Raw genomic sequence first — 26,345 nt, 5'->3', positions numbered from 1 at the left:
CAACAACAAGGTATTTTACTTAGGTAAGTGCTTTACACCAAACTTTAAGCATTAACATATTCATATTAAGACACAGAGCATTAAAGGAGTAGTTCACCCAAAAACTGACTTATTTCTATCAATTACACACACCCAATGAAGACTTGAATTGGAGATTGTTTTGTTTTTATCGCATTCCTAAGCCAATAATTTTTTATTTTTTTTTAAGATTTGTTTTTGGGCTTTTATGCCTTTATTGATAGGACAGTAGACTGACAGGAAATTGGGGGAGAGATGGGGAGAGACATGCGGCAAAGGTCGTCCGGATCGGGAATCGAACCGGCGACGCCGCCAGGCATCAATGCCTATATGGTATGTGCTTAGACCAGTAGGCCACCGGGCACCCCCCTAAGCCAATAATTTGATGACCGGGTCATCAGTCAATAGGAGACTCGGTAGGACACACTATAGAAATGTAATGTGAACATTGCATTTGAACACAATAAGAAAATTAAACTAAGGATTCTAATTATCATCTTCAAGCTTTTTGCATATTTACCATTTAACAAAATGTAATAAAATAACGTGCATGAGTGGCCAAAATCTGATATTGGAATATTTTAACCTGACACATACAAAATTACAGTTTTTTTAAAGGTATTGCACATAAATGGGCACTTAAGATAATCCTTCAGATCACTGATCAGTTCAGCTGACTGACGATAAATGAAAAGGACACCATTCACCACCATAGCCTAATAACAGCATTGCATTGACCCACGGACCGGTTTACATATGCACGCACACGCACACAAAATATGGAAATCTGAATCTGTAGACTAGCACGACTATTTGAATATTCAACATTTTTAAAGCATCCCTATATTCAAACACATTCAATATATATATGCGTCTGCTAGACATTCAATATATGTGCGTCTGCTAGACACAGATGCAGACACTGGAGATGTTTGACTTCTCTTTTGTAATTGTGAGACAGCGACGGCAGCACAGGACCAATAGCAGCACTCCGTCAAAGCCAAGGTCATGGCTGAAGACCTTTCTGGAGCATTCTTTGCTCCTGTCTTATGTAACAGACCCAGGGGCGTCACAAGGGTGGGAAAAGTGGGACTGAGTTACCAGGGCCCAAGGTGGGGGGGGGCTTCATTATTTTATACTTTAGCTATTGAAAAATAGCAGATATACAAGCTTGCAGCGCGGCACTCAGTGCCGCGCTGTGAGCTTGTAGATCTGCTATTTTTTAAAAGTGGTGAAAAAGTATGTGTGCAAATCTTTGAATATATGTATATTTTTTAAGCGTAACTCAAATTTTGCTTCTGGGGGGTGCCTGGAAATACATATTTTGAGATGGGGGTCCGTGGCCAAATACATATCCTTTTGGGGGTCATTCACATGATTTGAGCACCACTGACATAGAAACAGGTTTTTCAAAAGACCTTCAAAGACTTGCACAAATTTTCACGATCTTTCAAAAATAGCAGATATACAAGCTCGCAGCGCGGCACTCGGTGCCGCGCTGTGAGCTTGTATATCTGCTATTTTTCAATAGATAAAGCACAAAATAACGCAGTGAATCCTTGTACCCCAGGGCCCAGAATTTGGTGCGACACCCCTGAACAGGCCCTGGGTGCCCCCAGGGGCTTGGGGCTGGCTATGCATGCGAGAGGCAGGCTATTCTTCAACAGGAGAATGGGAGAAGGGTCACAGAGGTGCGAATGAATGGTTTCTCTCTCTCCTGGCTCATATAACAGCACTAGACTGTCAAGGGTTCTATTCAAACTCCCTACGAGTTTAGTGTTCCAACCACCATTCACCTGACACGGTCGAAAATTTATGGCAAATTGCAGCTCGCTTTGGAAAACAAATGAGAAGGAGAGAAACATTTCAAAGGGTTCTCCCAAATTAGACTGGTCAAAAATGTGTTTTTCGTGATCCATTTACACCACACCAACACAAGCAAATCCCTTTTCTTAATATGTAACTTGTACTACACAACGCTTTGCTCAGCATACATTTGTTGAACCATTGTTTTCTCACCATATGAACCTCTGTCTGTTTAACAACACAGCACCAGAATCCACCTGTCGAATGGATATTCTACTCCCATAGCAACAATAAGCCCAGCCCACTGACTCCCGCCCTTGATGAATTACAGCAAACTATAAAAATGAGTTGCACTCTTCAAGGAAAGATCAGCATCTTTAAACACTAGGCAACAGAGGAGGTATTTTCTTTCCTCGCTATAACCCAATTATTGTGACAAGCTAAGTCAATTATACAGGAAAAGAGTACAGTACAGACGTAGGCTAGGCTGGGTGTGCCAGACAGCTTATTTTAGTGGGAAACAAAATCGGATATGTGAACAATACAACTAGTCTTTATTTCCCTGAGGACTGTTTTATCAGATAGAAGTCAGGCCATTGCCCTTCTGTTATTTAAGAACATGTCAACATCATACAATGGGGTCCTTTTGGGCATCATTTCCGAGACAGCATCCCAGACAAATCTAATCCTGTGTTTTTCCTGATTACACAAACAAAGGCTCTCGCTGGAGCAGGAGATGCTAACATTAGCTTTATGAGTTGCTTTGTAGCCTAATCTTATTCGACCACAATTGGATAAACACGCCTTTGTTGTCAGTTCCTACAGTACTGTGTGTGTGTGCATGCATGCGTGTGTGTGTGTGTGTGTGTGTGTGTGTGTGTGTGTGTGTGTGTGTGTGTGTGTGTGTGTGTGTGTGTGTGTGTGTGTGTGTGTGTGTGTGTGTGTGCGCATGCGTGCGTGTGAAATACAAAGACAGTCATTCAGGGATGGCGCCTGCACATGCTCCTCTGAGGGAGTCGGAATCCGTCAATACGGTGACAAATAGTGTCATCCCACCATGTTGGTGGAACATAACAACAGCACCTTTCACAATAACTAGCTTGCTGACTGACATCAGGTGACGACAGGGACCTACACACAAGTGCGCACGCAGGCAGGCATGCACTGTCTGAGGATATACACCCATAGTTTACCCTCCAGTGGTCTGAAGTCAACCACCTATGCTGAGGATGATGATGGTGCACTGCACACAGAGGATGCTCTGATCACCGGGCTATTATTTTGACACCATGTTGTTCAAGGAGGCAATTACTGTATGATGTTACATTGTTAATGAACCATGTGGTTCAATGATTTTAATATTTTTGTACCAACAGTGATAAGAAAGCAAGTTATTAAACAGTATATCCATCTCCCGCCCACCAATCGGATGTAATTGCCCCTTTCAAAAGAGATTATAGTGCTAGCATCTGATATCTTAAAAGGAAATAGAAATCGACCAGACTTCCCACCCACAACTTTGAGATCAAATATTTGTTTTAGAACTTAGGAGTATCGTGAATTCATCTGTAAACAACAAGGAAAACACAAAAAACATTGCTGCCCCCCCACCCCCCACCCCCCATCATATTACTGGCCTTTTATGTAGTTACAAATGTATTTTCATTTGATCTATGTCATTCTTGTTGCCTGTTTTCATGTCTGCAATCATACAGTCCACAGTATACTAGCACACATGCATTCATGCAGAGAATACAAAGGGCCTCATTTGAATAATTCCCCTTTCTTAATATCTCCACCCACCAAGTATAATGTTTTCCTCATCTGCCTTGTCTTTTCTCACATCTAGTCTGCAAAACCAGGAAGTACACTACCGTCAAAGTTGCATTGTAGTTGATAATCTATGCATTAACAAATGTTTTTCGGTAACTCTTTTAGTCATTGTTCTTGTGAAGTAGTTTGTATCGGTAAAGATCATAACATTTGCACACAGGTAACAAACGTCATGAACTTCACTGATCCCCAGTCGAACATGCAAACAGAAATCAAGTCTTAAATACTAAACGTCTATGAATAAAACGAGGGTGTTATAATTATCCACCCAGAATTAGACCCAGAATCCACCCAGAATTAGATTGGGCGGCATAGCTCAGGGGTAGAGAAACCGTTATTAGAGCACAAAGGGTTCCCAGTTCGAATCCGGGCTCCCCCTGAGTTAAGGTCGAAGGGTCCTTGAGCAAGACTCTGAACCCCTAGTTGCTCCCGGTGAGCAGGTTGGTGCCTTGCATGGTTTCCTCCTCCATCGGTGTATGAATGTGTGTGTGAATGGGTGAATGTAATGCACAATCTATGTAAAGTGCCTTGGATAAAAGCGCTATATACTGTAAATGCACCATTTATCATTTAGACATTTTCGATCTGTGAAATTGACTTATCAACTACAATAAAAATGCATTGGTCATATTTCAAGCAACAAGGAGAAATACTGTATGCATAAACATAGGCTTCCCACACTTTTTTTTTATTATTTGGTGGTAGTGCTATTAATAATTATTCAAATAAAAGCACACCAGTGCAAGCCTTCTCTAACCCTTCTACAGTATGAATCCCTCAAGCTGGAAAACGTATTTTAGCATGTGTTTTATACATTCTAACCCACATGTGAAAATGGTTAAGTGCGTGTATCCAACAAAACTGCTGTGCATCAAGACACAGACACATGGAGAATATTGTAGGCATAATATCCATATAGGCTTCTCCTTCATAAAAGGCTTATTAAAGCCAATGGTAAAAATGCACTATTTTACTATTCATCCTTTATGAAGGCTCATGGTACAACATAGATTGTTGTTGAAGACTCGCAAAATTTAGGTTTACTAGATTTTCTTCCATGAGAAGTCTGTAAAATGATCCAAGTTTCTTTATTAGGATACATTAATCCCCTTAAGATGTACCATCTTGTTTTCGAGGGGGTCCCAACAAAAATGCATGTTACATGTTGTTACATTTTGATAAACCATGTCACAATAATCAAACAGTGGGAGTATTAATTTCTAAGCCAGTTTCTTACGACGGACACTAAGTGAAAGGCAGTTTCTGGATCTATACAAAACATGTATTCCAAAGTTAACCTTTTTTAGAATATAATTATGGGATTTGAATGTGAGTTCTGAGTCCATCCATACACAGATATATTATGTTGTCAGCTTTATGCAGAGGGGTGTCATCATGACTACAGTAGGTGTTGTAAAGGAACTGGGTATGGATTTGAGTTAAGGTCTAGTGCTGAAAATCTAAATAAAATACTTCTGACTTATTAAGCAGTAATTTCAGTGTTGTAGAATGTCATACTGAAGAGAAACTTGAATTTGTGATAAATCTGAATTGGAAGTATAGCTGACCGTGTCATCATCATCAAAGATATCAGACCTCTACTAGTAAAATATGACATGCCTGGACAGGCTGTGGGATCATCAAACTCCCATCACATCTCCCTTGGATAAAGTGAAAAATCTTTATCTGAGTGGTGTTTACCTTAAAATAAAGGAATATAGTTTTTTAAGAAAACGAACTAAAGCCAAACAGTGCAGGTTGTCTGCACGTGGAACAACAGACCTTATGTGACCTTTCTGATGGAAGCACCACAGTGGGGTCTCTACCCACTCTGAAGTACTGATTAAAACCCTCCTGTGCTTTTTCATCAACCCAACCTCACAACCACCAGTCACCCTGGGTAGCTCGGCCCCCTTCCTGCTTCAGAAGGTGTGAGTTTGGGGCAAGTTTTGATTTGACGAGACACAGATTGGAATAGTGTTCCGGTCCTCCGTCTCTTCTCCACCTCTCTCCCATCCATTATTCATCCCTCCATCCATCCTTCCGGCTGGAGGCCATTTGTCCCCCCAGTGGGACACCTCCATGCATAATGCAACAGGGCCCCCTATCATAGGCCTGTAATTGACATCCCCAGCCCAGATCTGTTCCCAGTCAGGACACTGCTGAAACAGCCCCGTGAGAGAGTGGGACGAGGGAGACAGACGAGAGCATCAGCTGTGTGTTGAAGGTGTACGAGTCAAGTGTGAAGGGTTTTTCTTGAGTGAGACTTGAGTGTGTGTGTGTGTGTGTGTGTGTGTGTGTGTGCGTGCGTGCGTGCGTGCGTGCGTGCGTGCGTGCGTGCGTGCGTGCGTGCGTGCGTGCGTGCGTGCGTGCGTGCGTGCGTGCGTGCGTGCGTGCGTGCGTGCGTGCGTGTGAAAGAGAAAAGAGAAGAGAGGGAAAGAGCATCCTTTGGCACGTCAGAGAGTGATGAGCTTTGCTGTCTGCTATGTTGTCAACTTCTCAGAAACAGTTGAGCCATGGATGCTGCAGCAGCTCCACCACAGAATGAAGAATCAAGAGGGAATAAAGGAGGGTTTAGTGTCACTCTCTCATACAGGTACAACAAAACTTTGTCATTGTCACACCAGCAAGGATGCTGCATCCATCCACAGGTGAAGCAATCCAACGTCACACACACACACACACACACACACACACACACACACACACACACACACACACACACACACACACACACACACACACACACACACACACACACACACACACACACACACACACACACACACACACACACACACACACACACACAAACACACACACAGGTATACATACACTGTACACATATTGGTGAACACACGCACAAAGGCATGTGATACAGACACAACAGGCAGCGAGAGACAGAACAAACTCTTGGGCGTGCAACACAGACGCATCCATTCTGTTCTATTCGTGCAAAGATTAGAGGGCTGGCTTTTGCTAATGTCAGCTTACAGGAATCAACTTTGCCTCCATTCCACCCTCTCGGATGGAGAGGCTGTGGGCTATTTTAGACACAGGGGCCTATTTGACCAAACTCCTACCACCCTCCGTTCTTTTTTAACAAGTCTGACTTCAAATGTCTGGCATTCCGGGCTGGCTACAGATCAGCCCTCCGCTCCCAGCTCCCAGACGGGGCCCCGCGGGCCAAATGCCACTCCATGTAGGGCCTGATCACATGCACAGGGGCCAAGCTGGGGCCCCCTAGAGAGTTTCCCCACCCAGACACACTGCATCACATCAGAGGCCAAAAATAAATAGCGGAGAAGCGATATCAAGGGTCATTACAAACAAGGAAGTGCGTTTGGAGGCAGACGAAGAAGAGGCTTCACTTATAGTTGCTGTGTAAAGATCTGGGAATAAACTGCAGGACAGGTGCAACAGCTAATTGAACTAATCAATTGAATTGATTATAATAAATAATAAATGTATTATCGATTTTCAAAAATAGCCAAAATAGCTGATCTACAAGCTCACAACATATTGCAATACGATATGTTGTGAGCTTTACTGTACAACTGCCAATTTCGCACGACACCCTTGTGAACTTACTATAAAATAGTAATCAGACTAATTGATTTAAAAAATCAACTGGTAAACGATTTTTCAGGTAGATTCGTTAATTTCTTTTGTTTTTTATCATAAAAAAAGTTGCACTTCTCGATTAATTGATTAATCTCAAAAGTAACCGTTAGAATCCATCCATCCATCCATCCATCTTCAACCGCTTATCCGGAATCGGGTTGCGGGGGTAACAGCTCCAACTGAGACTTCCAGATTTCCTTATCCTGCGCAACTTCCTCCACTCCACTCTGGGAGTATACCAAGGCGTTCCCAGGCCAGTCTGGAGATATAATCCTTCCATCTGGTCTTAGGTCTGCCACGGGGACGTGCATCGAGGACCTTCCTAGGAAGGCGCTCGGGGGGCATCCGTACTAGATGCCCGAACCACCTAAGCTGACTCCTTTCCAAGTTAAGGAGCAGCGGTTCTACTCCAAGTCTCTCGCGGGTGATTGAACTTCTCACCCTATCTCTAAGGGAGATACCAGCCACCCTTCTGAGAAAACTCATTTCGGCCGCTTGTACCCGAGACCTTATACTTTCGGTCATGACCCACACTTCATGACCATAGGTGAGAGTGGGAACGAAGATTGCTCGAAAGACAGAGAGCTTTGCCTTACGGCTCAACTCTTTTTTCTTCACAACAGTGCGATTATAGAATAAATCACTAAAAAGATAATCGATAGTTGCAGCTCTAGAATAAAGTCACGGGTCAAAGGCTACGTTTTTAGTTGTTTGTATTATCTACAAAGCACGCACGCACACACACACACACACACACACACACACACACACACACACACACACACACACACACACACACACACACACACACACACACACACACACACACACACACACACACACACACACACACACACACACACACACACACACACACACACACACACACACACACACACAGCTGTTTCTAGGCAGGGCAGGTATGCATGTTGCTGATGAGCAGAACGATGGGATCCATATGGCTACTGAAGCAAGAAGGCTAGCGGAACCAGAGCTTGTGGTGTACTTTTCAGAAACAAAGCGGCCTATCTAAAACAATTACGCCATGGAAACCGCAGTGGCCACAGTAGTCCCCGATGCTTCCTGATAGAATATGCGATAAGCTAATATCACTGCGTAAAAAAAAAAAGAAGCCCCACAAAACTGGAACCAGGGCTTCGCTTAATAAGGCTTTGTAACGGAATGGAGCTCTGGGAAGCAAAAAAAAACAAAAAACGTTCCAGATGAATTCCAGTGCTCCGGTTGTATTATTAGCAGATCAGAGAACCACAAAGTGGCAGGAAAGAATGGCCTGATTACAGTACATGTCAAGAGTGCACGCTCACGCACACACAAACACAAAAATGTACACATTGGTAATAGTAAACACAAACAGCAATAGAACTCCACACACGAGAGGAAACATGTACACACACACACGCACACACACACACAGTCGCACTAAGCTCCAGTGAGTCTGTCTGTATCAGCTGAGAAATGATAGCAGATGTTTGATCTATCCTCATGTTAACAGTCAAACTGTCCAGTTATAGAGTCCAGTACATTCCTCCCACACTGCACTCACATCCACAGGGGCCACAGTCCACAACCTGATGTCATACTGAAGGAATGTCCATATATTGCAGTGTGTATGAGTGCGTGCCCGCGTGCGTGGAGAGAGTTTAATTTATATGCCGTCGCGGTCGTACCATGGTTTCGCTCGGTGAAAATAGACCAGCGGTCTTCAACGTTTTCAGGCCAAGGACCCCTTAGTTAAGAGAGAGATGAAGCAGGGACCCCCACAACCTTGTCATAGATTCCATATAGTTTCATCGTACAATCATCATCATCTTTGGATTCACGTCAATTTGTGTTTTCAGATATTTAAACCACTTGACCTGTCAATACTTAATAAACTTGACCTTTCACTCTGTACTTAGTGTGCTCTTTTTCCCCTCTACACCAAACCTCTTTGCCGAAAATAGACGATCTACAAGTTCACAACGCCTCGCAGAGTGAGGCATTGTGAGCTTGTAGATCTGCTATTTTTGGCTAAAGTTCTCTCAACATGGGAGAACTTTAGTGGTTAATGTAAAAAAGGAGAAAAAAGGTTTCTATCACACAAAGATTTGGAGGACCCCCTGGAGTAACTCTGAGGACCCCCTAGGGGTCCTGGACCCCCTGTTGAAGACCCATGAGCTAACGAATGTGTTACACGGTGTGATGAGCTGCGAGCTTATAGATTGGCTATTTTCTCTGCACAACACCGCCACGCAACAATGCACAAATCAGGCTCCAGAATGTGGAGGGACGACTCGTGAGTGAATCCTGGTAATCTCCTCTGGTACGCTCTCCGGCCCAAACACCACGGGAGACGTCGACATTTCCAAAAGGGCACGGACACAGACCAGCCATGGGTCACACAACATGCCACATACTATATACACCACCAGACCATAAGATAATAATATTATTCACACACACCCAGCCCGTAGAGCCTACTGTACACATCATTGCTGTGGGGTGGAAACCTCGGAAGTCAAAAACTGTGCCTTTTTTATTATTATTTCAAAACAAAACAAACAATTTAGAATAGAGAAAATAGACGATCTAATGAGAAGTAGGGCATTACATGTATCAAAAAAACTAACATGGACATACAAGGTTTCTGCCCGACAGCAACAGGCATCATGTTCTTCTGCTATTTTCTGCACAACACACTTTTCATAACACAGTGCATTCACAGTGTAATAATATTAATACATTTTATTTGTAATGCACTTTATATTTGAAACAAATCTCAAAGTGCTACATTCAAAAAGTCAATGAAACAAAGCAAAAACAAAAAGATTTAAAAAGGACTAAAACGGTCAAAGGCAGTTTAAATTAGTAAATTAAGAACAGTGCACACCTATTACTGTATAAACAGCTCAGATGTGGTTTCAAAAGCACATGGTGATCACCTATATTACACAGCTAAAAAAAGGGTTAAAAAGCAAGTGTACTGTAGTGGTTCCAAAACCTTTTAGCTTGTGACCCAAAAGAGAAATTAGAAATTTGCCCGGGACCCAAACTAGTGAAAATAGCTTGTAGATCGGCAGTTTTCACTACTTCTTAAACATTTGTTTTCTAATTCATGGAAATTTTTCTTTTTCTTTGATTTCTTCATGAAATTATGAAAAAAAAACGAAAAAAAATGTTTTTAATTCATGAAAAAAAGTTTTTCTTTTTTAGGAATGTTTTTTGAAAATGTTTTGAAATAATAATTAAAAACAAAATGCAGGAAACAAATTAACAGACCCACTAAAATGTGTCTGCGACACACAAATGGGTCCCGATCCACTGTCTGGGAACCAGTGGTGTACTGTATGCAGTATTCATGTTGGTACAATGCCAATACCGTGTATAGTAACCAGTGGTGTACTGTATACACGTTGGTATAATGCCAATACCGTGTATAGTTCTGTATGTTGAGCTGGCCCTAACAAGCCACTGACAATCAGCCTAGGGGAGGTGTGTCAAGATGCTATTTATTTGACACGAGCCACATTCCTGTCTCCCTATAGCCATTTGCATGTAAAACCCGTCACTCACCACACGGCACTCAAGCAACGCTCTCTTTAGAGCGTCAATGAGAAGAGATGGGACAGACGGCTCTATTACATTCGTCATCGTAGTCACGTCTTTGTCTGTAGGGCAATACCATGGACTAATTCTTCTGTTATGTAACGCAGAAGAGCCGACAGAGACAGAGGAGATGGAAACTGCGGTCATTAAATACCGTAGAGTGGCTCTGGGCTATATTAGAATCATTCTGACACGTGGCACGGACTGGAGGTGGGAGAGATTGGACTGTCAGAATGGGAACCAGAGTGTGGGGGTGCAACAGTTAAGTTGTTAATCAGAAATAAATGAATAATAAAAGAAGTCCATATAATAATGAAAGTGTTGAACCAGCCCGCCTGCTGATGTACTGTACATGCTGTCAGTGTGGGTTAAAAGGTGTTCACAGTAAACACCTGAGATACAGATCACCTTCAGAACACCTGGGACTGTTGCCGCCGACATAAGGTCAAGAACTGAGGGATTCAGAAGCCTATTCTAAGGCCGGATTTAGACTGCAGTCAAATCCAGCCCAAATCCGAATTGGTTCTCAAATCTGATCTTTTGGCCTGACTTTTCACACAGCATTTGCAAGTGACACAGATCTGATCTGTGCGTTCAGACAGCGTCAGCCCAAAGCTGCCCTGCGGCGACATATCTGCTTTGGTTACCGTGGTAACGACGTAGGCGTCATGACGTTGCATCACTATGTCGACACTAGTTGATTACGTTCAGGAAATGCGACATAATAGACCATAGTAAACACACGTTACAATATTGTTTTTCTCTCTTCTTTTCTTTACTCTTGTGTTTCGCTCTTCTCTCTGGTTTTATCTGTTTAGCTCACGTGTTTTCTCTCTTCTCTCTTGTTTTTCTCATGTGCTCAGTGCGCTGTAATCAAATAGTAAATACTCGCGCTCTGTAATGACGTCATTACAGCTGCGCTCGGGTCGCGCAAGCAAGTGACGTTTGGACAGTTTGATGTGACTTGCATGTGACTTGCGTATAACTCAATGGGGTGGATGTAGTTACTGCTTTCAGACTGAGACAGATGTCCTCAGATCCGATATGGATCGGATTTGAAACCACCTCTGGATGTGGTTTTTCAGACTATTTAGACTATTTAAAAAAAATCGGATTCCACTTTTGATGTGACTCAGATCTGATTCAGGCTAGATGTCAGTGGCAGTGTAAAGCCGGCCAAAGAGATGTGGTAGAAAGACAAAATATACAACAGTTGAACAACAGGTTCCTAAAGCCACCAGAATTGAGAAAATTACAGGTGTTGTTAACCCTTTCCAAGCCACGGGGAGCCCCTTAATATTAAAACCGTACTATATCGGACTTCCTAGGGGGGGAGGGGCAGCCAATCGTCTTTTCCCGTACTTTCCCGTATTTACCGAAATAAATGATTTTCATCCGAAAATCGGCGATCGTCTAACCTTCCCTAGTCACCGCTCGTCCATCGGTGGCTCGTGGCTGCTCTGACATGAACAGAAGTGACTCTCATGGCGTTTCTTTCTTCAGCCTTCCTTCCTCCCACCCACTTGTTGTTTGGACGTTAGCACTAGCAGAGCTGGAGTGCTAGGTGCTAGGCTATCCAAAGTGGACACATCGACTGTTCAGTCACTCCTGGACTATATGCATGGATCGTTATGCGCGCGGATCGCGCACGCGAAACGCACGGGGAGATCGATGCTCGGCCAAAACCACCACTCTATCCCAACGGAGATCGAGAAAATCACGGTGAGCTAATGACCTGGGGGGGGAAAAAAAAGAAAAAACAACGGCGCTGTCCAAGAAGGAGGGGCGGCGGGCTCATGTTTATAAACATAATATTATGTCTCAGATCACAATACAATAATAGAAATTTCACGGCTAATCTACCAACCACCATTCTATTTCGGACGGCAAAGTGTTAACGCATGCTTTCAATGGAAATGGAACAGAATGGACCCGTATGGGTCCAGTTTGTACACTCTCAGAGGCCCCCTTTTCCACCAAAAGACCAATTGGTTCTAGAACTGGTTCCGTTCTAGATTCTTGGAACCTTGGTGCGTTCACGGAACCGCCAACCATTTTTTGGTTCCAGTTCTGAACCAACTTTTAGGGTTCTGAACCAATTCATTTTCAGTGGAAACACTCTTAACTGGTTCAATATTAGGCGAGGAAAAAATAACTGAACTGGTTCAACCCCGGTGGAAAAGGGGCCTCAGAGTTACAGACCCGTATTTGGAACCTCCTCAAAGAACCCTGCTGGTTTAGACCCCACTTTGGGCGCTTTTCAACCAGCAAAGAACGGCTTCGGGTTCTTTCTCCCGCCTATGGGATGAACCAGAGGTGAGCTTTTCCACCGAGAACCGAGTTGGTTCCGAAACCGTAAAAGTTGGTTCGGAACGGGAACCACAAAATCCTTGTTTTTTCCAGTGAACCACCATCTGAACTGGGGGACAATGGCTCTGGTTCAATGTGGTGGAAACGCAAGCCGATTCGCGGCCGGTTCGCAAGAACGAACCAAGGTTCCAAGAAAGTTGAACGGAACTGGTTCTTGAATCAAGGTTCTTTTGGTGGAAAAGGCCCCTTTGAGAACCACTGCTCAATGGAGTTGTTAATGTGCTACTGTGTTAGAATATCATAATATTTTGCAAATGTACATAGACATAGCAAGGCTGAGGCACAACCTGTAATTTATCAGAGCCAGTGCAGTGCGAACTTGGCAACATTTTACTGTAAAAATCGGAGTGTTTATTTAACCTAGAGAGTGTATAAGACTGGAAAGGGTCGATCCATACACTCAAGAGTTGAATCAACACTCAGGATTTTACTGCGCTCACCAGGACCTAGTCAAGCTCCCTCTCCCCAAGGCTAAAAGCAAAGCCAGACATCGGAAGCATTACTACCGAGCATTTCACAGCACTTTGTTTCAAATGTCTCATTTTGACCGGTTCAGCGCAGAGGTCCCACGGACATTAAACCGTCTGGCTTTGCCCGTACAAATGAAATTACCCTCAGCTTCTTGGTTCCTCTATCATAAACACACACACACACACACACACACACACACACACACACACACACACACACACACACACACACACACACACACACACACACACACACACACACACACACACACACACACACACACACACACACACACACACACACACACACACACACACACACACAAAAGACACACAACACCAGCAGCGTCCCCACTACAATACAATGGACCTATCGGTCACACTGTGGAATGGGAGTTGTGGACTCATCCATTAGTAGAATGGGTGTGCACAGTGACAGGCCTATCTTGCCTGTAATCCAGAGTTATGGCACTGGTGTGCTGGTTTTAGTGTTAAACGCTGCACTATATGCCAGCTGCTACCAGCAACCTTTGCGTCAGAGCACGCTTCACAGCCAACACCTGATCACTCACAATACACCAGTCACAATCACAAACGTGTTTTGAACCGACTGGCAACTTTTGGAAGGATACAATCTCTTTTTTTTTTTTTTTTTTTTTTTTTTACTTTTAAACATTTCATCCATGTTACAAAATATTGCTTTAAAATCATTACAACACTATTACAAAATGCATAGTTATCAAAAACCCCTACCCTACCCTATACCAGTACAAAATTCCCACAATGCATGATTCCCTTTTCTATTACCATAAGACATACTGTACATAACACATTTGAACATGATTAGACATAATTATTATTAGACATGATTATTAGACATAATTATTGGACTTAAGTGAACATGACATAATGACGTGATGTGATGTAGGCCACATACCACTGTACACATGTTTTTTTTTTAAAAAGACAAAAAAAAAAAAAAAAAAAAGAGGAGAAAAAAGAAAAATAATAATAATATTAATAATAGTAATAAATGCGGATGCTGGTGTTTAATTAATTGTCTCCAATTCTCTTGTGAAGCGAAGACTGGCAGCAGTGCAATATGTATTCTAAAACGGCTAGTTCTGATTGTCTGGTTTCCCTTTATTTGCTATGGTATATGAGACTATAATCCACAACTTGAATCAGTTTATATCAAACCCAGGTCAGGTGTGTTATTTCTTTCCACAGTGTTCCACAGTGCACCAATTATCTGCACCCGTGTTGTTGGCAAAAAAGATGGGAACTACTTTCTTGTAGCTGGGAACTACTTTCTTGGAGCTGGGAACTACTTTCTTGCAGACCTTGTAGTGAATTATCAGTGAAATAGAACAGTTTTAATTGATACATGTCAATGATTTCTTTATGTTGCCATATTGCCTCGTGTCTCACCACGCCTCTCAGCCGTTATAAAATATCAGGTAACCACATGCCTCTTGTGGCTTATTGCTTCAGTTTACCAGAGTACAGCTGGCTGCTAATGTTTATCCTCGCTGTTGGGCATAAACTTTATATCCCTATACTTCCTCTTTTTATGTTTTTTTTTTTTCATAAATGAATATTATATTTTATACTTTGTTGGATGCCAGTGTCGTGCAAAAGTTGTAATAATACCCAATCCACAAGCTCACAAAATGTCACATAATTATGTTCTATTTCGGATTTTCTTCCTAGAAAATATAATAAAGAAATAAACTTTTGGGGGGAGAGGTGGGGTCAAATGTGGAGGATTTGGGTGAAGCATCACCCGCAAGCATCTCCAATATCATGTCCTCTGGCTTCATTTCACTGCTCTTGAAACATTTTGCCTATAAAGAGATGCCCAAAATAGGGCCAGGACCAGTGGCATGAAAGTGAAAGTAGTTAAGTCACCATGGAACACTTGGAACACTGTTTTTTTATCCTGAAAAGGGAAGGGCTTTGTACAAAGATTTCACCTGACAGCAACACTATGCACCACGACGACAACTACTATAACCCGTCCGTAACATCAAGCAGTGGGAACAATGGTGGTGCCATAGTTTTGTACTTTTTCTGGTTTTCATGTGTCTAGGAGGTTGACAGTACTTCATTAGACCCCCTGGTGTGGTTGTTATGAGAAATTATGCATTCTCTTTTTATTTGGGTTTTTAGCTGGAGGATGCCACCTGCTGGGTCAGACGTGCCGTTCCAAAAACACCCATACTTATTACATCATAGAATCAACCCCTCCCCTAATTACCACACACGTGGGTATGGCTAACTTCAGCTGGGTCACCACCCACCACGCATACCAATGAACTGGTGGGTGTGGCCACATAAAAACATAATTTTAACTCTTTCTGTACACTTTTTTGGAAACATTCTTCCTCCTAGTATAATCATAATAGTAGATAATCATGTTTTATAGAGGGGAAAATCATGGCACCTGCACTTTAAAGGCAAGGCAAAACAATGTCAGCGTGGATAAGCTAGGAGAGAGATAGTAGTATATATCTTTACACCACAGATAGCACAAGGAACTCGAGAGGCCCCAGATCAACATAGAGCAGGGGTCTTCAACGTTTTCAGGCCAAGGACCCCTTAGTTGAGAGAGAGAGATGAAGCAGAGACCCCCACAACCTTATCATAGATTCCATGTAGTTTCAATGTTTTACAGCACGATCATCAGTATTATTTTGGATTCATGTTAATGTGGGTTTTCAGATATTTAACCACTTGAACCGTCAATACTTAATAAACTTGACTTTTCACTGTACTTAGTCTGCTCTTTTCCCCCTCCAAAGCTCTTTGCCAAAAATAGCCGATCTACAAGCTAATCTTGTCTACAAGCTCACAGCGCCTCGTAGGGCGAGGTGTTGTGAGCTTGTAGATCTGCTATTTTTGGCTAAAGTTCTCAGAATATGGACGCTAGGGTTCAAGTAGTTAATATCAAAAAGGAGAGAAAAAAAAGCTTCTATCACACAAACATTTGGAGGACCCCCTGTAGTAACTCTGAGGACTGCCTGGGGGTCCCGGACCCCCTGTTGAAGACCCCTGGCATAGAGGAATGCTCCAGCAATAACAACGCCACTCACTAAAGTGGCCTTGGCTATCTTCTTCAGAGCACACACAGGGACATGTTGTTTGAAGAAGCAAAAAGAGGGCGGAGGTTGAGGAGAGAGGAAGAACGAATTCCGGTGGAGGTATATTATTGATGGTGGTGGTGGGTCAAGTACCACAGGTGGTGGGGGGGGGGGGGGGTCTGCAAAAGAAACAAGACAGCGGAGAAGAAATGTAGTCTCCTAAGAAAATCTCTCATGTATTTGCAGTAGCTTTAAAAAATGCGACACTCCTTCTCCCACTGTCCGGGCGCAGGCATGCAGAGCGGGGCTTTCTGCGACGGGCCATGGTCTCTTTTGTGCAGCTCAGAAAGAGAGAGAGAAAGAGAGGGCGAAAGAGAGAAAGGAAGGAAGAAAGAAATACCTCATCCTTGACTATTTGATTAACAGCTGTCTCCCATGCCAGAGGACCCCCCATCCACCCAGCCACCAGCCACCACCCTGCCCACCCCACTCACTACTGAAAGAGCAGGTCTCTGTCGCACACTTCTAGTGTTACTCCACACATCACATCGGCGAGGGGAGAAGAAAGGGAAGTAATCCACCGAGACATCAGAGGGGAGGAGGAGGAGGAGTGGGAGGACTGAGAGAAGAAATGAAGAGAAAAGGTTGGTTTGGGGGGGGGGGGGGGGGGGGGGTGCTGATCGACAGAGGAGCGATAGAGAGAGCTGGAGGAATCAGAAAATGGACAACCGTTGCAGGGAATGGGGCTTAAAGGGAGGGAGATGAAATGAGGATCAAAAAACGTCTTATGTATCCGTTTATTCATCGTTTATTTCATGGTTGGCTCTGATATTGCACTGCCACCACCATAGATGTTAAGGAGCAGCTATCTGAGCCTTGTTTTGCTGGCCCATTACACAGTAAAATCCTCAGTGTTCAATGTTCATTTATCCATTTGTAACTCTGACAGTGTACATGTTGTACAGCATCAGAGTAAAATTAACACTTTAAACAAATTTAGCCCGCAGAAGTTCTTTTATATAAGGAGAGGCACAATGTGGTTGTTGCTATCTCCCTGGACCCCCTCTTCATTCATTCAACCTCCCACAGAGCAGTCTGTCACCTCATGTTCATTCTCATTGGCTACAAGCTAATTCTCATAAGCCCTCTGTTCTATGGATTATGATATGTGATATCTTAAATCATGCAACTGAAGGTTCAATGTTATGTGCATGTAATCTGTATATCATGCTTTGCTCTTGGGGGGGGGGGGTTGTGATATCAGATTATGTCTCATGTTCGAGCAGATAATCTGTATGATCACAGCAGAGCTTCACCGCCAAACTAAATGCAATAACATTGCACAAATGGTAATATCATTGCAATAAATGGTACGGTAAATCTAAGTTGGTGTGGTTGGCTGATCTTGCAGCGGTGAACTCCAGAGGGAGGCCATGCTGCAAGAAGACCCCGGCCCCCCTCTCCAGCTCCCCACTTCCTCTCCACAGGGACCACAGTGGCCACCGTACTGTAGCTTCCTGCTCGCCCATAAACAAACTATGCACTCGACTGAATTCAAGCTGAAAATCATCCTCTAGCACCACTCAGGAGAGGTCAGGAGGGCTCCCCAGCCTGCCTGCTGTCTGTCTGTGGCAGCTATACAGAGCTCCAGTTGGCCCGTGCTGCATACTAACAACCTGATTCATTATTAGCATCTTTACAGTGTGGCTCTGCAGGAGGTTAGCTGTCTATTTGGGGTGTAACGATATAGTAACTGAATCGAAAAATCGATTTTAATTGGCAATGATCTACTATATCGATATGCAAAAGCAAAATGTCGTTGTTTGGCTTGGTATCGTATCGTTTTACAATGCAGATAATCGGTATCGAATCGTTTTGCAGTGCAAATCCTTGATTGTATAGAAACTAAGTATTTGCGCCTTGCATTTAGCAATTTTAAGAAGAAAAATTAACTAAAGCAGTGCTCTTCCGAGCACAGGTCTCCACCAGGCCAGGCGTCCTGGTGGTGCTATAATAGGCCAATATTAGACCTTTCATGGCAATCGGACGCTGCATGCATGATTTGAGGCATTGTGTTCCAAAAATGTGTTTTGCTAAAGTCTACCTGCTGTGGCGCTATAACAGGCCAATGTGAAAAGCGTAGCATTTGTTCCTTGACATAGTGGGAATATATTTGGCAAATTTCACAGCAATCGCAAGCTGCGTTGATGATTTGAGGCATTTTGTTCAAAAACTGAGCAATCCTGCAAACTTTGGAAGCCAATATTAGCCAATAAGGATGGAATATGAAATATCAGATGGATCAGACTTGATCACACATATAGAGATACTGTGTACTGATGTCCATGATTGTTGGAGAAAATCTGATGGAGTAATAGCAAAGAATGCGTTTTACATAAGTTGTCCTCCTGGTGGCGCTATAAAAGGCAAATGTGAAAAATGCAGGGCAAAGGTTTATCCTTAGCCTCTAGGGAGTCTGCATACAAAGTTTTCCACTTATCGGTGGAGTTAAAGGTAAAAACACAAATTGCCCTGTTATAGCGCCACCATGAGGTTGATTTGAGAAATTTGAAGTGGCATTTCTTCCTTGGCCTAGTGGGAGTGTGCGCGCCCAATTTCACCAAGATTGCACGCTGTTCATGATTTGAGTCTTTTTGTTAAAAAGCAATCCTGCAAACTTTGGAAGCCAATTGTAGCCAATCAGGATGGAATATGGAAAATGGGACAGATCCATGTTGATCACATGACTGTAGAGATACTGTTTACCTATTTGTAGGATTTGTGGACAAAATCTCTAAGAGTAGTGTACAGAAATGTGTTTTGCAAACATCGGCCTCATGTTGGGGCTAGAACAGGGCTATTTGAAAAATGTGGGGCAGAGGTTCTGAATTGGCATCCAGGGAAGGTGTGTGCTCATTTTGGCCGCGACCGGGCCAACGGCGCCGGAGATTAGCTGGTAACTAACTGGAGGACGCACGGACGCTTGCACGCACGGACGGACGGACAGGGGCGAAAACATACTCTCCACCATGCCTTCGGCTGGTGGAGACAAAAAGAGGGGTTTAATTACCTTTCTATTCCATATAGCTACTGTTCATGTCAAGGTGCGGGTTTGTCCATCTGTATTGAAAATATAATGTCCATGTATTTGCTAGAGAATCACATTGTTTATATACTTATTTATTTATATCCATAATAATAGATTTTCCCTTAAAAACATGCACTATTGACATGTTTCACACAGATTTAATTTCTTTGCTAAATAGTTACTATAATCGATTTTAAATCATTGAATCGAATCGTATCGTATCGCCATGAATGAACCAATATTGTCCATGTATAATGTAAACCATGTATCGTAAATAATGCGTATCGTATCGCTATTAAATGTACCGTTACACCCCTACTGTCTATGGACAGGGTATACTATGTGTGTGTCTGTCTGTCTGTCTGGATCTAATCTTGCAAAACCGCTGGACTGATCAGCACCAAACAATCTTTTCTTCACATTACACTTCTTGAAATATTTAACTTTCATAGATGAACAACGTCACATGAAGTCCGAGATCCACAAATATGGGGGAAGGGGGACACGAATAGATGATTTGACCCGATAGCATCTCATATCTCATATCATGTCCTCTGTCTTCATTCCACTGCTCCACTCTCATCCCTCGTTGAGATGGAATGAATAAGGAAAGCGAGAAAGATCATGTCAGGTCAAACCAACGCTTCTGGAGATAGACATAATTTGGATAACAAAGTAATTGTATTTGCAAAGCAAAGCGTTGTGAGGCAAAGGGGTTTGGTGTAGAGGGGGAAAAGAGCAGACTATGTACAGAGTGAAAGGTCAAGTTTATTAATATTGACGGTTCAAGTGGTTAAATATCTGAAAAAACAAATTGAGATGAATCTAAAATACACTGATGATTGTGCTGTCAAACAATAGAACTATGGAATCTCTGAAAAGGTAAGTGGGGGGGGGGGGGGGGGACCCTGCTTTATCTCTCTCTCTCAACTAAGGGGTCCTTGGCCTGAAAACATTGAAGACCCCTGTTCTAAGTTGTATTTGCACTCAGGATTTTCCAGTGTGAGAGCTCTCTCTATGTCAGTGGTTCTCAACCAGTGGGTCGGGACCCCCAGAGAGGTCTCCAAATTATTTTGGGGGGTCCCCAGATGATTAGTTGAAGATGAAACGTTGTTTTCTCTCTCAACAGTAAACAAACCAACATAAGATTTAAGTGTATAGAGGGTATATGCACATTTCTAAAGTGACAATTTAAGGACTTTTTAATACAGCTAAAATGACAAGTTAAACATTGGCCAAATTGTCAAATATTAGAGGCAGATATTGTGAAAATAGCAGATCTACATGCTCACAACGCCTCGCAACCATGTTATACAACATGTGATACGTCAACTCTTAGTGCTCATCGGGGTGGGGGTCCCCAGTTAAAATATGATTATTTTGGGGGTCGCGGCCTGAAAAGGTTGAGAACCATTGCTCTATGTGACATGCTGCACAGCAAAAATGTCTGTGTATTTGTTTGCTGTGCAAAAAGTGAATGTGTGCGTAAGCGTGTTTATCAGTGCCTGCCATCAAGTGCACAGTAAGGAGGTTCTGTTCTCTTGTAAAAACAAACAGAAGCCACAACAAAGACGCTGATGGAGCTCAGTTGAAGCTACAACCTCGGGAGAGCCTAAACACCATCACATTCTGAATCTTATCTTCTATTAGCTAGCTTTCGTTATCGTGTACTTCACCGCAGGCAATATATCTTCAGAAAAACAAACGTGAATTCTCTGACATCATCCCAGCACACTCAAACATACAGTACCGAGCCTATTGTTGTAAGAATTGTGCGTCAGACAAATTCCTCTTCTTGCTTCGGTGCGATTGACTGACTAGGGCTGTGGAAGAACAAATCCGTAACGCATGATCATCACACTCCCTTCAAACTCCCTTCAAACCCCCCCCCCCCCCCCCCCCCAATACAGAAAGGCCTGTTTCAACACTTTGTCATTTCGTTCTTAAAAACTACAACCACATATAACGTGTCTTGGGAATGCCTTTAGTTGGCCACGTGGCGAGGGGAGCGATCTCAGCTATGTCCTGCCGAGACGCAGCTCTTTGGGACACGCAAGATATCGGCTTCAAAGCGTGGGAGGAAATGCTGTGCCCTTCCTGTCGGAGCCGAATGACGTAACCCCCCCCCCCCCCCCCCCCCCCCCCAAAAAAAAAAAGAAAAAACCGAAAGTAAACACTCACTATTCTTTTTTTTTTTTTTTTCACCAGGCATCCAAGTACACACACTTATACACGTGATACATATGTTAGAGATGCTGCGGGGGGTCTGACCATAACAACTCTGGTGCATTACACTTTACTACATTCCCATGTCCTTCACCCGCTCAAGACAATGAGCTGTTTTATACGGGCTGAAGGAGGTGGTCCCCAGCCCCCCGTTGTACTCTCTTGACGGCAAACCCTTTCACACATACCTTCCCTTTTCACTCCCTCATCTAAAAGCCTCTACTTGGCCACTTTGTCATCATCCTCCCCTCCATGTAGAGTCACTCCATCAGCCCCTACACCTCATCTACGTGCCCCCCTCCCCATCTGAAAGACGCACCGGTAGCGTCAGGGATAGGCCACATGCTGCTACCGCCACATTCCATTCCATTTACCATGACAGCTTTACCATGGTGACAGACAGACAAGACAGACAGGCAAGTGGTCCAGCAGGAAAAGGAGGTCAGGGGCTAGTCTGCTAAACAGGCGGTAAGATAGGAAATACAATATCGTTTATCAGCACCGGTCTAGTTATTCAAACAGTATCTGGCCTGGTGCTGAGATATGTGTCCGCTGAAAATATTTTGTTTAAAAAAAAAAAAAAAGGAAAAAGAAAAGAAACCTCTGGCAAATCTTCCATGAACACTATCGTCTTTTCTCTGAAAATAAATTAAAATGTGTTATGCAGAGTCAGACAGACAGACTAATATTGGGTAGCTGTCGAGGCTTGAAGAGAAAGGGCCTTGGAGTGTCTTTAGTGCGTGTAAATGAGAAAGGCTTGTGGGCACACAAGCGTACGTGGCATAGTCCTCGAGTCCAGGCCTGCCCTGACTTGACTTCTTAATCTTCGGTTTCCTGCCCTCCCTCCCTCGTATCTTGTACAAAAACTTCACGCCACCCCGAATCCTCCCTTTCTCTGGATCACGCTACAAAAACTTTGTGCCCCCCCCCCCCCCCCTCCTTTGCCCTTAACCCCACCCACCCCTGCTGTTTCCACAGGGGCAGTGCACAAAAGCTGTGCTTGGCCTGGCCCCAAGCGACTGGGGCCCACATATACTTCCCAATCTGCAGATTAAATAGCGACGGCCTCTGAAGTCCTTCCAGAGGCTAATGGCTTTTGTTGCTGGGAATAATCCACACATCCTCTCCCACATCCTGGGGGTCCTCTGGCCAGTCAGGCGGCCTGTACCCTCTCCCATCTCCCTCCCTCTCATCTCCATCTCAATCTACAGTTCCAGTGTGCTTCAACTCCCCCCTCCTCATTCATGTGGCGTGGGCTTGTGGTTAAGTCTGAAGCCCTACGAGACCAAGCCACCCGCATCGAGTAGGGGTGCGGTGAGTTGACACAGGGAGTTGAGACCCGTGCAAAGTTAAATAGGGATTCGCTACAGGTGCTTTCTGTGGCCTTAATGAAGGCCCTAAATCTCATCTGTCATCTGTTGCTAACTAGCGTTTCTGCAGCCAAGCTAGAGGTCCAAGCACTGCTGGGAGGGAGCTATCCCCATAAGGCAAGGAAAACATCCGTCAAGTGACAACCACAGGAGAACAGCCCCTCTGTGTCAGCACTTGACGGCCATTCAAGATAAATAAAGGAGCGAGAAAGGTTTTCAAAATCAAAAGACATAGGGTAAAGACCTCTTGTCCGTCAAAGATGGCTCTGTGTCGAGGGTCCAGTTGTGTCACATATACATACTGTATGCTAAGTTTAGAACCAGCTCCAGAGTCCAGACCATTGACCCTCTTGTCACCTTGTGTCCGTCACAATTTCACTGATCCAGGCCCCTCTGAGCAGATGACATCAGAGCTTCACGTAGACTGCATATTCAGTTATGACCTCATATCCTGTCTGGGAAACCAAACCAGAGAGGCAGCAAAGCTAAGGGAGGGAGAGTAAGAGAGAGAGAGAGAGAGAGAGAGAGAGAGAGAGAGAGAGAGAGAGAGAGAGAGAGAGAGAGAGAGAGAGAGAGAGAGTCTGTGGTTGGAGACAGACCACAGACACTGGGACACTGTTCACTGACCACCCCAACAGACAGTTTACTTTATCAGCACAGAGTAAAAAAGACCAGACATTGTGGCTCTATACTTTGGTTCAATGTCCAATTTTAACTTCAGTCTTACAGTTGCTGGCCGGCTTTCAGTCACATCTGACTAAAGCAGGCCAGCTGACGTTCATTATAGTGCAGACAAAAAATACAAAACTTCATTCCCTGAGAAAAAATATAGCTTAAGTTAAAAGAGAGAAAGTGGTGTTTTTGTATGGGTGTGCCAGTGAGTATGTGAGGCACTGAGCTGTGGCATCCATTAATCACTTTCAACCTGGTGTCCCCATTTTGGGCAAGTCAAAAGAGAAAATTGCAAAAACAACTTCAAAACGGGTACACGTTTACAACAGTTGCTTATACAGTAGATTGCCTTTGGGGGGGAAATTACATATTGGTAACAGGGCTTAAATGGGTAAGGCTTTTCATTAAGACATTCAATGGGTATTTAAATAATAATAATGGTTGGGAACACATCCCAAAAGTTAACAGAGGGAAGAATAATTTGTCTTTTGGATTTTAAGAATTACAGCTCTCAAACAAATAACAAGAGGTTGGAAAGGCTTGGAACCACCCAGGGTGGACAGATGGCAGGAAAAACTAAAGAAAAGAAAACAGAAATAAAGACCTAGTGTTATTTTGTTTTATTGTTTTTTGTATTAAGTATATATTGATTGTATATGTTCCCTCATAAAGGATGTGTATATGGATACATGAATGAAATTAATTTAGTTGTTTTAATTCCCTTTTTTGTATAGGTGAAGGGTCTCTGAGCGGCGCTAACCACTCCTACATCTGACTTTATCTGTTTGTCACGCGTCTCTTTGTACGTATGACTCACCCTATCTCACATTGGCCAAGGTTCGCGGGACACTTAATGAAATTAACCGCTCACTTCATACTGGGTGTGATTTTTACTTACAGTATGCACAAGAAAATGTTTCGGGTCAAAATGACTGTTAACGCGAGGAAATGTACTTAATGAGGTATTGTCTTGTTTTGACTCAATAAAGTTTGAAAAACAAAATCACACCTAGTGTAAAGTGAGTGGTGCCCTTCATGAGTTAATTTCCTGAAAACATTGAAGACCCCTGAACTAGAGGAACAATGTTAAATTCCTGTCCATTCATTTCAAGGCTGCACAACAGTACCGCTGGGTGGCTGCTGCAGTGCAGCTGATGTTGCCGAGCTCATACAAACACTCTCCCCATTTCGTGTCTGTCTCCACTATGTACTATCAATAAAGGCGGCAAAGCCCCCAAATATATCGTTAAAAAGAAGAAATGCTGAATGGAGTACAGACCATTGAGACATAATGGAAACCAGTAAACACAACAGCCATGGAGAGGAAAGAAGCCAGAGAGGTGGCGGCAGGGTGAGGTTGTAGAATCTGTCAGCCTGTGGCTTTTCTCCAAAGCATCACCCTTCTTCACTCCGACACGCACGCACGCACGCACGCACGCACGCACGCAGTGAGGCAGTGAGCTTGCAGACCACCTGAAACCACTGCTGGTAAACAACATAACACAGCAGGCCATTGACTGTGTCAGAGAGGCTGTGCCCAGCCTGAGGGTTTTAGCCTGCTCTCGCATCAGGAGGGTCAGGACTTTGGGGTTAGGGGTTTTGGGGTCAGTGGGAAATGGGATGAGGTGAGAACATGCAGAGTTTGACAGCTGAGGAAAGGAACAGAAGGGGTTGGGGGTATGAAATGGGATGAGGGAAAAGATGGGAATAAAGTGATGTAAAGAGAGGAGGAAATACAATCACTTTGTGGTTTAATACCTTGCTCAAGGTCAATGTCCTCAACCCTCCAGTTACAGCACAGATTAATGCATACATCTTTCTGCGCAAGGGAATGAACCGGCAGCCTCCGTGTTATTGGTTAACACCTCTACACGTAGCTTGAGGCCAACAAGTATCGAGGATCAATTTTAAAGAGAGGTTTCATCATTACGGCAGAGTGGTCAATTGGGACAGTGTTAAATAGTGTGAAGGAGGTTACAGTTGACCTCTTGCATTTGGTGCATAACAGAATTCTACTCCGCCACAATTCCACCGAGGAGGCTGAGGCAGGGAGACAGAGTGATGTGAGATGTGTGATGTCAAGTATGACAGCGATGGCAGCTTGACAGCAACCCAAACATTCCACCACATAAATATGTCACTGCCCAAGTTCACAGCCAGCAATCCTCTGTCCGCCCTT

At 43.6% G+C, this 26,345-nt stretch overlaps 1 protein-coding gene across 1 annotated transcript in view; it reads right to left on the bottom strand.

The window, feature by feature from the left end:
* Positions 1-26,345, bottom strand: part of aopep (aminopeptidase O (putative)) — a 132,446-nt gene that overhangs the window by 99,780 nt on the left and 6,321 nt on the right. The window lies entirely within an intron of this gene.

This window comes from Nannobrachium achirus (assembly GCF_963921795.1).
Source record: "Nannobrachium achirus genome assembly, chromosome: 12".
Classification (NCBI taxonomy): Eukaryota; Metazoa; Chordata; class Actinopteri; order Myctophiformes; family Myctophidae; genus Nannobrachium; species Nannobrachium achirus.
Note: the sequence above shows the minus strand (reverse complement) of the source record. Positions and strands in the feature narration are given on the sequence as shown.